Source organism: Macrobrachium nipponense, chromosome 13 (genome assembly GCF_015104395.2).
Source record: "Macrobrachium nipponense isolate FS-2020 chromosome 13, ASM1510439v2, whole genome shotgun sequence".
Taxonomy (NCBI): domain Eukaryota; kingdom Metazoa; phylum Arthropoda; class Malacostraca; order Decapoda; family Palaemonidae; genus Macrobrachium; species Macrobrachium nipponense.
Window position 1 is genome coordinate 24989389 of NC_087206.1, and position 14475 is coordinate 25003863.

Consider the following 14475-nt stretch of genomic DNA (forward strand, 5'->3'; position numbering starts at 1 on the left):
TTAAAAATTTTTCATATTTCCTGGACAAGCAAAGAGAGGGGCTTTACTATTTCCTTGCATTTGCCGATACACTTGGGGACAGTCTGCCACACCGTTTGGACCCCAGGCTGAAGAAAAGTGGCTAGTGTCAGTAGGTAAGTGAAGGGTACTATTCCCCCATTCACTCACTTTACCACCAGTTAACTATCTACTTACCAAGTTCAACATCTGTGTCAGCTCCTGCTGAAGGATATCTCTTATCATAAAAGGCTCTTGTTTTTATACCCAGAAAATATGCAAATTACTTCATTTAAAATTTTTTTAAAACAGCTTAGTTGAAAAAATTGCTACCTAGACTCGAAGTGATGTAAAGGATTATATGTCAATAAAAAACAATTTCATATCATTTTTTTATAACAGTCCGTGAGCTTTAATCACAGCAGTAAATTTATGACAAATAAAGTAGTTTTCTTAAATCAAATCACCAGGATACATCTTGGGTATACTATCTGCTGAATAGTATCATTACTAGTTTAACCACAATTCTATTAATCATACTGTATGCCTCTACTCGTACCCCAAGTGTTCATGAATACAAGTATATAAAGATTATTGGGTTTTTATGAAAAGTTTTGTTTATGTTTTAATGTGTTTGGTAGTATATTAACACTGAATTACACAATTCACAACTAATGGTTTATGCAAGTTATACTGATGGCATATGAACTCATAATTCATTTCCTTTACTTCCCATGGGCAACTTCCCATGGGCATCAGGGAACTTGAGCAATCTTGACAATGCAAAAACCATAACCTTGCCATTTACAAAGAAATCTGAATCCTGCCATATAAACATCTGCACAGTAAAAATATAATTATCTAACAGCAACCAAAATTTCCTTAAATGTTACTGATGATAAAATGAAATTCCACAAAACATTTAAACAAACCATCTTCATAATTAATGCTAAAGAACATTTATGTAGCCGTGTCATCTTTCCACATAGGTCATGGATGTAAAAAAAACTCTACTAGTACTGATAGATTAAAAAAAAAATTTTGTATGTTGAATATCAGTTCCTCCATTAAAATTTCAATATGTACAGGATCCTTATTTAAAATGTAAAACTACTAGACTGATATTCCATTAAGATAATGTGCTGCATGAAATAAAACATTTCACCAATGAGGCAGTATAAAGTAAAAAATACAAACTATTCCAGCAAGGTTCTAAAATGCAAAATATAATAACACACAAATAAAGGGAGATTTAATTTAACATGAATTCAAAGATCCAAAGAATAACTAATTTCTCTAACTGGCATGTCAACCAGATAAGAAAATGTTATTGCAGTGACCATTCCTAAGGAAAAAATATCACTTACAGGAGGGAAAAAAAAAAAATTCCCTTGTAAAGTAAAATGTTCTCAGTGCATTTTAACAATGGATTTAAAAGAGTATGGTAGGAACTGCAAGAACTTGAGGAAGGGGGAAAAATCATTATGCTCTATATGGATTTTTCAACAAGAAGTTGAATCAGGCATTGACAGTAGAAGTAACGGCCATGAGATTACAATATTCCTGGTGAGTATATAATGGTTTTGCCCATAGTTTCAGATTCCCTTACAAGTAATGAAATTATATTACTTCCATACTTCATCAGATATATTCCCTTTGGCTTGATGTTTGCCTTTTACAGCACACACTTTTACATAAATACATATTCTCTAGGGTTTCTTTCACACTTTTCCTGTCTGTTTGTCTGGACCTTTCTGTGTACTATGTGAATAAAAGGTGTACTATACTTATATCTACAAACTGTGCATGGTACAATGACTGTACAAATTAAAAATGCTTTCTCTACTATACTAGGCCAAACTTGTACTGCTAACAGACACTAGTATATTCGTTGCATAGATATCTTTTTCCTTTTTAAGGTGTTTTTGTTCTAAAACAATACCTACATTTATTAACCCTTTAATGCAAGGTAGCAAGGAAGCTTTGGTGCCTCTAATCAGATTTTCTGACTTGGTTGGGTTTTAGATATTTAGAAATACTTTTGGTCTTTTACTACTGTTTCCACTCTATATCATTTGTATTTAGTAGCTTTTGGCATTTAATCCAAATTTTTTTTTTGCAAGACCCAAAGATAAATGGACCACTTTTCTTCACTAATATGATTGATTCACATTCCAAATAGTGTATATTTAAACTATTTTCCTAAGTTTTTGATAATGGCAAACTGTCAAAAACTATACATAATAAGGTTAAAAACAAAATAGTCAAAATTTTGCAAGCTTTTAGTAATTCATTACAGGAAGCTTGTTTCTACCTTTTCTGACATAATAATAATAATAATAATAACAAAATTGCTTTGGGAGTCAAGTCTGCTACAAGCCACCTTGCAAGTAGGAATCAAAATGTTGAAATACTGCAGACAAGTGAATGATTGTTACCTGTATGGTCCTCTACCTGGGAAGTCACCCTATCAACCTCAAAAATACTTGTACTTGCCTTTAAGGACATTTGCAAAATAAGGTGAATTAAAAAAAATATAGTAACCATTTGGTGTACTTCCAGATTTGGTATTTAGAGTCAATGTCTAAGAGGCACATACATCAAATTAAATTTGAAGCATATAAGACAATTGAAAATAATATGGGTATTTTCCTAATTTACTAAAAGCCTATTCCACACACTAGGCACTTAAAATCCACAATTATGAATTATGGGTCATCTTTACAATTTGAGTCTGGTTAAAAAAAAAAACATATTTTATTATGTAAATTGAAAATATTATACTCAAACTAACTTACAACAGATGCCCATCCATCACAAGGAGTGCGGCTTTTGCTGCAATACACAACATAGCATGTGCTGTGGCCCAAAAGAAAACACAAAAGTGTGTCAGTTTTCAACTGAGTATACTTACTGTAGCAATCAATTCAAATAATAAATGTAATCGACTGAAAATAAGAACAAAATTATTTCCTCTGGATTAGCTCATTTAGTTGTGTGTACAAGCTTTTCACTTTCAACATCTCATGTAAAAACTTTGAAATCTTTTGACTTATGAATTAACACCAATAAAAAGTAAATAGCTAATTTAGTCTTGGTCTACATTGAGAAATTGGTTCTTTTCAATGGCTACAATTTACAGCCAATACTATGAAGGTATACCTGCTAAGGTGTTTCAGTGGTTGGTTTTACTATTCAATATGTTCAGTAATTTATGAAAGTATATTTTTTGTATGAAGAAAATAGGATTAGCTGTGCACCAAAGACTATCTAAAAGATGAGCATAAGTTTAAAACTCCTAAACAATTGTAACCTTTAATTTACATAATGCATCCAACAATTCTATGAAAAGGTTATTTACTACTGAAAAATGATTCTGAATACATTATGGTATACATAACAGAACATAAAGCCAAATGCAGCTGAATATAAAAAGTATACATTATAATTTTAATATAATTACTGGGAACAGAAAAAAATTTCAAGAACTGTCAACCAAGTCTAGATACTTGATAAAAATACTTTCATAAAAAAGGGGGACACTAAATCATATGAAAATAAATTGTATTCTAAAATGAAAACAGTAAATAAGAATTATAAAGAGAAAAATTTAAGAGAAATTTTGCTGCTCATGTGGTACAATATACTTATACCTAAGGGAAAAGTAAGTTTCTGTAGATCTCAGTTTTACTAATGTAAATTAAATGTCTATAAAAAATAAAATATAACGGTACCATGTACCACCTTAAAACAACAACAAATTTCTTCTTTTTATATAAACCCTTTGGAATCAAATTTGAGGTCAGGTGCTTCGTTTTCCTTGGACAATTCTAGGATACCTCGACGTAAGTCATTATTATTATTATTAAATTAAACTAATTAAAACAAACCAATGACACTACCAGTATTTAGTTTCAATGAATATTAAACCTGATTTTGGGATTAACAACACCTGCTTGCCCAAATAAAAGAATAATTCCTAACACCCTTCATAAATGTTATCCTTCCATTTGACACAAATTGCACATTATAAGGATAAGGCCCTGAAGGAAAAGAAGTAAAATATCCTAAAAGGACTAGCATACTTTCACTTCACCTGAAATTCGCCCTCTGCACACACTACAAATAAAATATATACTTTCTCTATATGAATCACCTGATTAAAATATATCTCATTTGTATACATTAAATAAAAAAAATGTCTTTCCTATTAAATTAAAAGACACACTAAAGTTTTATACACTTAAAAAAATGTAACTACTTTAGCCACGGTACAATACCATTGAATGGGCACTCTTAGCACCTACAAGGGAAGCATATTCTTTCACCTCATCTTCATCATCCTCCTTGGGATTAAGCCTCTGATACATTTCATATAATATAAAGTCTTGATCGTACAGAATTTTAATCTGAAACAGAAAAATGTCATTACTATAAACATACTAAATGAGTACAGAAGTGCCCTAAATATACAAAAATTTTAAGGTTTCACCAAAACCCAGACAAAGTGCAATCTCAATCTTCAAATGCATTGGTAGCTACAGTCTTTTGTCTGACAGACATGAGAGCAGTATTGGCATTGGAAATGTGCTAAATAGGTACTCACACCTACAGCTAGTAATTGCTTCACAATTAATGTGCCTAATGTATACTTTTAAAAGCAATTAAATTTCCACATTGCTTTCCTTTATTGTAAGACTGCCTGCAACCCTTATAATGATTTCTTATATGTATTTCACTTTTATTTTGGCCTTTTCACTTCAGGTTTGCATAAACTTATTAATCTCATCTGCTTCAAAACATGTTCTCTACACTGTAGCTGTTAAGACCCTGTTCAGATGTTTCATAAATGGTATGACTTTCTAACTGCAGTCATAGGCACCATTCTCAAGAAATTTTGATGGTGGCATGATTCAAGGCACTTACTAGTGAAACTAGTAACAATAGTTCTTATCTCTAGAGATTCTGGTATACCTGGCAGCATCAAACCAAGGTAAGGGCCACTCCTCTGGACTACTAGCAATCTGGATCTTATTACTACAGTCCAACTTCTTAAATCTGGAAACCTTGGGACTGGCCACTGCCAGTCCACAGAAAATCCCGGAATATAGAATACATCCCTAAAAAATCAAGCCCCTAGGTAAACATAGTCTTGCAAAGTAATTTCACATACTAATAGCCTAGTTTCCTACTTAGTCTGCTACTTGGCTAAGTTCTGACACTGCTTTTTATTATTTTATTACTCATATTTTAACTTCATCATTTTATAACTTTATACAGTATAATTTTCTTTAAAATAGTGTACTTTAACACATTAGGACTATATTCATAAGTTAGCCTAATTGTAAGTAAACTACAGTACTAAACTTCTCAGAATCTGCACATTATTATCGTTGACTTTTAGATCCTAAATTTTATGTCTTCATAATTATCGCTATTAGTTTCTTTATTATTTATTTTTATTGTAGATTGTAATGAGATGAAAAATATAATGAATGAATTTTGGCAGTCACAGGGCAACTGAACGTCACCGTCAAAATGTAAACAAAGCACACCACCATCTATTGACGAAAATGAACACTAAACTATTTGCTAATGAAATAAACATTTGCCACCATAGATAAAGATTTATGCTTGTGCTTCTTACTTACCTCGGGCACCATCTGATCTCAGGGTGGGTATATCGAATAGGTAAATACACAGTTACATAAAAGAAATGATAAAAAAATGTATTACCTATGTGTTTCAAGTGCCCACATAGTAAGGAATTCATTTTATGCCAAATGTCTCATTGTTTCGATTAAAAGTTTTGACTTGGTAAAGCCTTCTCAAGTGGTATATTTAAAAATACATATTCACTCGGTATATTTAAAAACATATTCACTTATTTAAAATTAAAATTAAAGACAAATTTCACTTCACATATTTTCATTACTAACAACTATTTTCATAGAAACAAAGGAGATATGGCATCATATTTGCTGTCCTAAGTTGTAAACAATACATGGTGGTGGTGCAACAAACTAATGGGGGGTTTAATAAAAAATCAAGCCGAGCCACGGGAGTTTCCGGACCATAGAATGCTGGTTTTAAGAGGTTCAAGATCTAAGACTGTTCATCCAGTCATACAGTACAACATGATACAATCATGGGTGGCCTCTGGGGAGGCAAAATAATTTTTTCAAATGGTTGCTGCATCTGGAAATCTGTATGGCACCGATATTAGTTTGTGCCAGGCATAATGTTAGTAAACCTACTTGCAATGTGTCACAAAACTTCCCGCTGTCAATTTAATCTTCATCTCAACCAGATCTGGCAGTCTGGATGACATGTTTGAATCAGCAAATTAGTCTTGAATAAGCTTCAGGCTCCCAAAAACCTGCTTACCTAAATAGATCCTCTGGATTAAGCTGAAATCTTCTCTTCATGTTGGTGGATAACTATATCCAGGAGGGCATAGTCGTTTTTGCTCATACAAATAGTTTACTGGAGCAAAAGCCTAAATCATCACCAGATTGCAGCTGGTGCAGTGAGAGGTTTATTAATCCACTAGATTCAATTACGTATTCATCTAATGGCAGACTTCCTTCTTTTCCTTAGATGCCTTTAGTAGTTGTCCGTCTCAGCCATCAAGGGCTAAAGGTCTTTGAGCTTTGTGGACTAGATGTGGGTTCTTCAGTGTAACTCATGAATTCCAAGGCACGGACAAGTTTCAATTTCCCCTACTAAATTGCCATTCAGGCTGAGTATACGTGTGATGGGTTCATAGCAAATTTGTATGGAACAAAGTTTACTTGGCAAACAAATACAAGGTTGTGTAGCATCTCAAAAGTAAAATCAAAAGCACAAATGAATGTATTACATGTAAAAAAAATAATATAAATAAATTATGTACACTAGCATATAACAACAACAATTTCATAGGTAGTATAAAATTAATGAGGATAAGGGTGCTAAAATTTACCAAAAATAGTCTCAAGGTAAAAACTCACAAATTGTGTACATTAAAAAATTATGAATAAAGGTTTTGCAAAAAAGAAAATAAACAATAAGTACATGACACTGTTATATACCAGAGGGAAGTGTGAAAGAATATGAAAAATACAGGCAACTGACACTTAAAATGACAAATTTGTAACTAATTTGTATTTTTCATAACTAACAAAGCTGAGGTCTTAACATTAGGATTTACTAGCGCCAAGCTGGAAACCGGTAGAATTAAAATTAAACTTGTGCGACCCAGGGACTATTGGCATCTACCAGGTCAAGGGGCAAAATGCTCTCGGCGTCTTGTGACCGACCAGTTATACGTATAACCCAGTTTAGACTGCTAGAGGGGTGGTTCGAGGTGGGCCTTTAACTGTTAAGACCTCAGGTTTGTTAGTTATGAAAAATACGAATTAGTTACAAATTTGTCATTTGTTCATATACGAAACAAACCTTCGGTCTTAACATTAGGATAGACTTACTTATTGGAGGGAGGTTATATGGGCTCCCCAACCTTCTAGTGATGCATCTGAGAACAGCAAGAGATCCGGGGAGGGTTGCTGAAGGGGAACACCTGCTGTCAGATAATTGTCCTTCACCCACCACAGCAAGTCTTTCCTCACTTCTGACAACAAGGGAATCTGCTCGTACAGGTGATCTACTATTGGTGACCAAAACTCCTTCACCCTCCATTGTAGAGATCGAAGGTGTAGCCTCCCTTGTGGTACTTGTTTCTCCAAGTAAGTTAAAACTCCCAGTACTACCTGCCACTGTTTTGCTGGCTGTGTTTGTTTTTCCAGAAAGGCATTCACCACTTGTTTGCATTTCTCTACTCTCTGGTCTGTCGGGAATACTTTGGCTTTTATTGTCTATAACCATTCCCAGATACACCAGCCGTTGACTTGGATCCAACTGCGACTTCTCCTGATTTATCACAATACCTAAGCTGTGACAAAACTGTAGAAGGGTCACCCTGTCCCTGAGTAATTTCTCTCTGGACTTTGCTATCACCAGCCAATCGTCTAGATATCTTTATTAGCCTGATCCCCTGAGCATGCGCCCATGTCGACACGAGAGTGAACACTTGTAAAAACTTGAGAGGAGACGTTGTCAATCCGAAGCACAGAACTTTGAACTCGAAAACTTTCTCTGCAAGACTGAAGCAGAGAAATTTCCTGGAAGACTGATGGACTCAGATCTGAAAGTATGCGTCCTTCAAGTCGATTGTCAGTCTTTGGAGTTTCCATTTTGAATCTGGTTTTTCTTATAAACAGATTCAATGTTGACAGGTCTATTACTGTCCTCCAGTTCCCGTTGGCTTTGGGTACAAGGAAAATCCTGCTGTAAAACCCCTTTGACGGAATGGATACTTGTTCCACAGCCCCTTTTTCATTCATCTTCTTCACTTCCTCTTGCAGAATAAAAGCCTTCTGAGGTTCTTGAGCATAAGTGAGGTGAGATAATGGCTGTTCTGTCAGGGGTGGGGATACTTCGAACGGAATCAAATACCTGACCCTGAGAACATCCACCACCCACTGCTCTTCTCCCAGTTCCGGCCACATCTTCCAGTGATTTGCCAGGCAACCCCCCACTGGTGTGGCTGAGTGATGAGCGGCGCCCACCTATCGCCTTGAGCCTCTCCCTCTTCCCCTAATCCTCTTCCTCTGTAATTTGTATTGTGAAAGGGCCGATGAGCTAACTTCTTTGGGGAAGAGGGTCTTGTTGCTCTATTAGGGATGCTATGCCTCACTGGCTTCTTTCGAGGTATTTGCTGCTGCTTTACCTCCATAGGGTTAGCTTGACTGTTGATGTTTTTCTAACTGCCTGCTGTACCAATCTATCGTTAGTGTCCATCCTTCTTCTATCTATAGCCTCTTCTAGTATGGCTTCTGGCAACAGCAATTGCAACTCTAAGATATTCCCATTCCTCATTGCTAGCAGGGAATCCAAATCAACAGTGCAGCTTAGCCTAGCCAAAGCTGCATCCCTCCTCATTAATAGGATATTTGCCCAACATTGGCACTTAAATTTGTCAAGTACACAATTGCTTTGGCACCTGATTGTAGCAATCTAATGAACATTGATTCATCCACTACTTTTCTCGTCACCTCTGAGGATGCAATCTTCGCCACTGCTGTTGACCAAAGATCCAACCAAAAATCAGTCTGAAATTCTTTTATTTTGAGACAATGACAGGGTATAAGCCTACATGTGAAATTCATATATTTTGAGCCAATGATAGGGCATAGGCCTACACGTCAAATTCTTATATTTTGAGGCAACGACAAGGCATAGGCCTTCACATCAAATTCTTATATTTTGAGGCAATGACAGGGGTTAGGCCTACGCATCAAATTTTTATATTTTGAGGCAATGTCAAGGCATAGACCTACACATAAAATTCTTATATTTTGAGACAACGATGGGTTATGGGCCTACATGTCAATTTCTTATTGCAAATGGTTTCCTACCCGTATCTGTTGGAAATAGGGTACCTTGTTATTAATATAGTAGTTTCAAGTTGAAACTTTCAACTCCACGATATATAATGTATATGCATAAAGTGGAATGTACACTTATAAGCAAGAGCACATACACATACATGCGTGGATGGCCAAATCTTAGGACTGTCTCAGCTATACACCACCTATTGAACTGCTTTCAATGAACTACTATACTGAAAATATATTTACTAAAGGGATAAATTATATTGCTGTGACGAGTAAATATAAGGCTGCTGTAGCGTTTCTATGAGAATGAAGGCTATGGTAGGAAGGCATCATAAGATACTTAACAAATTAGAAAAATGTATGACAGCTGAATGTTATGTATGAGATGATCAAAACCAGTCTGCGACTGCGAGTAGCCCATGAATCATTTGGTTTTGATGAATTCTTATTGATCTCGATTACTTTTACTTAAAGCATTACTAAATTTCAGTTAACAAGAGTAGGCAGATAATTCTTTGCGCTGATATTTTATACATAGGTCTATGTTTATTCAGCAATGTTAGGATACCATATGAAAAATTTTTGAAGACACTAAAAGCACTATAACAGCAGCAGCAAAAACAAGAATAAACACAAGAACCAAAATAAAACAGTTGAATATAAGATAGGCCTATAATTAAAACATCATAAGCTGCGTAAACCAACAAAAAGGCATACGCCCTTATAGGTCTACATCAATTTTTATGATCCTGTTATCTCGAAAGGAGATACTATACACACAGCAATAAATCATTATAATATCACTTACAAATCTATGAAATCGCGCAAAATATCACAGCAACTCTCCAACACAACACAACAAACATGGCCGTGGCGGCAAAAACGTTGTTCTTAATTCTTGATTACGCAGGTCAGAGTGGAGGTTTGACCTTTGTACTGGCAAAGAAGTTAATTTCAAACTATTCTGGCTGTGATGGTAAGCGTCAAAGCATAATTGTCGACTTTGCATAGAAATTTTGCAACAATTGTTCAGAAAAGCAACAATATAATTTTGATAACTGGAAGTTGCCAACAAGTTGCCAATTTTGGTGGTAGTTGCCAACCACAAAATTCTGTTGCCAACCACCTCAGAAAGTTTCCAACTTTCAGGATTTTGGCACCAAAGTTGCCAACTTGGCAACCCTGCTGTCACATCCCTTTAATAAGAAAGCACACGAAGTAGTTGTAATTGTCGAACAAGTGACTAATGGAAGCTCGGTCTAGTGTGGCTGTGAAGAATTGGAGAATGCTAGAATCAGGGACTTTGTGACTGATCCTCGTGCCAAGAGGAAAAGAATAATTTCTTCTTCATCTTTGAGCCAGGACTCTCTACAGCATCTTTGGGACAATCTCAAGGTGTACACCTTCCCTCTGTTCTGCCTGATCTGTCAGTTCCTGAACAGTTCCAGGAATCTAAGGATGACCTTGGTGGTGCCTCTGTAGCCACAGGCAGAGTGGTTCCCAGACCTTCTGTATCTTGTGTTAGTCGTTCCAAGAGAAATTCCCCCATGGAACAACCTCCTTTGCCAGCCTCATGTGGAAAGGTTCCACCAGTCAGTAGGATCTCTATCCTTTCATGGTTGGAGACTGTCAAGTACACCCTTTGAGCCTGAGAGTGAGAAGCTTTTCTTGCAAAGCAGCAGGCCAGATGTCCAGTTATCTCAGGAGGTCTTCGTCTGCGATTTACCAAGGCTAAGTGAGCCGTCTACTGCTGTTGGGGTCATCGATGGGGTTTCTCTCCACTCAGAACTTCAGTTGGTGGACAGTGGATTTTCTAATCTTTCTCAGACACGAGAAAGCTCATTCCATCTCAGCTTTCAGGGGTTACAGGGCCGCCTTGGAGTTGGTCCTGCACCTAAAGGGCGTGGACATCTCTTCATCCTGGGAAATCTCAAAGTTGTTCCAAACAATACAGTTCACCAAGAGAACTCAAACCTCCGATGTGGGATCTAATTCTGGTTCTAAGTAGTCTAACACGAGCTCCATTCAAGCCACTACGTCGATCGTCAGTCAGGAATCGGACTCTAAAGACAGTTTTCCTGTTGGTCTTGGCTTCCTTGAACAGAGTCGGAGAGCTTCATGGCCTGAGTCATGACTCTAAACACACCAGGGACTGGAGGTCTATGGCCTTTGAAATTTGTCCCGGAATTCGTAGCCAAGACTCAAAATCCCTTGGTTCATGATCGCAGATTTGCCTCATTTTCAAGTTCCTCCCTGAATGAGTTTGTGGACAACAATCTGCAGGAGTCTTTGCTTTGTCCTGTCAGAGCTCTTTACTGTTAAATAGGACTCATCACCTAAGGCCTAGGTGTCATAGAATGGAAGTTTCCAAGAACTCCATTTCATTCTGGCTGCATGAGGCAATTAAGCATGCATACTCCTCGAATTATAGTTCTGTCACGGAGTTTGTGCAGGCTAGAGCAGATGACATCAGAGGAATGAGTTCCTCTCTGGCATTTAGAACTTGTTTCTTCATAGGATTTTGAATGCTGGTCCCTGCTTCGGCAGACCACATTTACTTACTTTTCCTGAAGGACATTGCCCACAGGTCCATGGACATTTTTTCCTTGGTCTGGTGGTGGCTGCCCACCAAAGTTGTGTAGCTCATCCAGTGGCCCTAATGGGACAGCTTGTACCTTACCTAAGATGATTGTGTGGAAGAGAGAATGAGTGAGAGAGCTAGTCTCCTTGCTCCATTTTCCATTTATCTTCCTACGGACAGGTTGAAGAATGCGACATATCATAAGCTGGAACTGGTCTGATACAGGTGAGTGTGGCAGCCATACTGGTTGCAGTTATTTGGTTTGTTCCTATTAAATACACAAATCTGCTTCTCAGTAGCACTTACTCCTCTCTCTGACAAGGGGAAGGAGGAGTGGTAACTAACAAACCCATGTAGCCTACATGATCTGTTGCTTGAACAGACAAGAGTTCTCTTTACCTTCCATGAATGCAATGAATTTGGACATGTCTCATTGTCTTTAGTCCCAGCAGGCTGAGTTTTAGATACTCGCTTATCTATTCTCTCACAGGCTCAGACCCCCTTCTTTAGAACTTGATCTTCAAGGAAGGTTGGTCAGGTGGGCTGAACCCCAACCAGTTCAGGGTACTTGTGCCTCCCTCCATGTATAAGTCTATCCTATTGTTAAGACCATATGAACAAATGGCAATGGCAAATTTTTAATCAATTAGTATTTTTCATAGCTAACAAACCTGAGGTCTTAATGTCAACTGCCCACCTCTAGCTGCCCCTCTCATACTGTGGGTTGAAAGAAAGATTGACAGGTCATGAGGTTCCAAGCCCGGTCGGTGGCCAGCTTCCACCTCGTATAAGCATGAGTTGCCAGTGGCCACAGATTCCTTGCTTTACAATCTTTCATTGTTTTTTAACCAGTTTCCAGCTGGCATGAGAGGTTTATCCTAGTGTTAAGACACCAGGTTTGTTAGCTATAAACAATACAAATTAATTAATGTCATTTTTAGTTGGTGATAATTATTTTTGAATATACTATTTTGTTCACATTTGTTTTACATGTTTTTTAACAATTTGTCATTCACAGTGCCATACAGGCGATGAACAAAATTGTCCATGAACCAATCTAAGCACTTTATTATCAATAACATTTCAATAACTCAAACTTGATCCTATCCACAGTTATTCATAGGATTTTTTTTTTGTTTCTTTTGACAATTTGTTGTTCACAGTGCCATACAAGCAATAAACAAATTTGTCCATGAGCAAATCTAAAATTTTTTTTTTAGCAATCTAAATGTGTATATTTACACATAATACACTGTATAACTTACTTGATCTTATCCTGAAATATTCATACAGATGTCATTTACAATTTTTTTTTTTTTTACAATTTGTGGTTCACCGTGTCATACAAACAATGAACAAAATTGTCAATAAACAACTAAAAATTCTGTTTTGAGCATTATCACTTCATGATATGTTTATTCAGACATAAATTCGATAATCCCTCAAAATTCAGCGGTCAGCGCGGTCCTTAAATCCAAACTTCTGAAAATACCAAAACACCCAAAAAACACTGAAACTTGTGCTAATCTGAGTGGAGTCTAGTGATGTCCAAACACAGAAGAATGCATTCATAACTCTGTTAATGGATGTCTTGCTGAACAGGCAACTTGGTTAAGGGAGTCTTATTCAAGGAAAATTCCTATTACTGTATATACTCGCATAACACGCGATCTCGCATATCATGCGACCCCCAAATTTTCACCCTCAAAAAATGATTTTATTACATATCTCACGTATCATGCGAGTTAAATTTATGAGATCAAAATTTAACATTAGGCTAACCCCTTTTCCTCCATTTCTTAATCTATCCCATCTTCTAGTTAAGTTTAAAAAAGTAAAAGAGAGTGCAAAAAGTATCAGTAGTAATGATATACTTGTTTGGAAAACGCATACATCCAGAAACAGCTGATTTGCTGTGAACAACCAATCCAATAAAAACAGCCATTTTGCTTGCATTTCAACCATCGTACGATAGTAAAAGAATACCATATTTATGTTACAAATGACGTTAACGAGAATACGACTGATGTATTTTTACATTATAGGTAGTTGTTGACTTACTACCGCAATTGGTTAAGAACAACCATTCATAAATTGATTTGGACGTAAGAATATTTTACTAGCGTAGCCTACAATACACAGCATACTTTATACATATATGGCATACTAATTATTAATTTCAACTAATTCTCTAGGTTCAATGCACATTGGCTTATGATGATTCAGTACAAAGAATAAATTGAATAACACTTAACAAGTTAGCCTCACCTATACGATGATGATAATGATATCGGGGTACATATATCGTATATGTACGAATACTGCATATACGATATAGTAATTTAGTAATTTATTAATAAAGCCAATTTTGGAGTTTCAATGCATTCTGATTATATCAGTGGAAAAAAAATGGACACGAAACGGGAATCCAGATTCGGACCGACATCGGCATACCTAGTT

General features: G+C 36.3%; 1 long non-coding RNA gene across 1 annotated transcript in view; it reads right to left on the minus strand.

Moving 5' to 3' along the window:
• Window positions 1–375: 375 nt before the first annotated feature.
• The window catches only part of LOC135225694 (uncharacterized), a 44634-nt gene continuing 30534 nt past the window's right edge, over window positions 376–14475 (minus strand). The window contains exon 3 of the long non-coding RNA XR_010317069.1: window positions 376–4406. This is a non-coding gene — a long non-coding RNA (uncharacterized LOC135225694). The remainder of the gene's footprint in view (window positions 4407–14475) is intronic.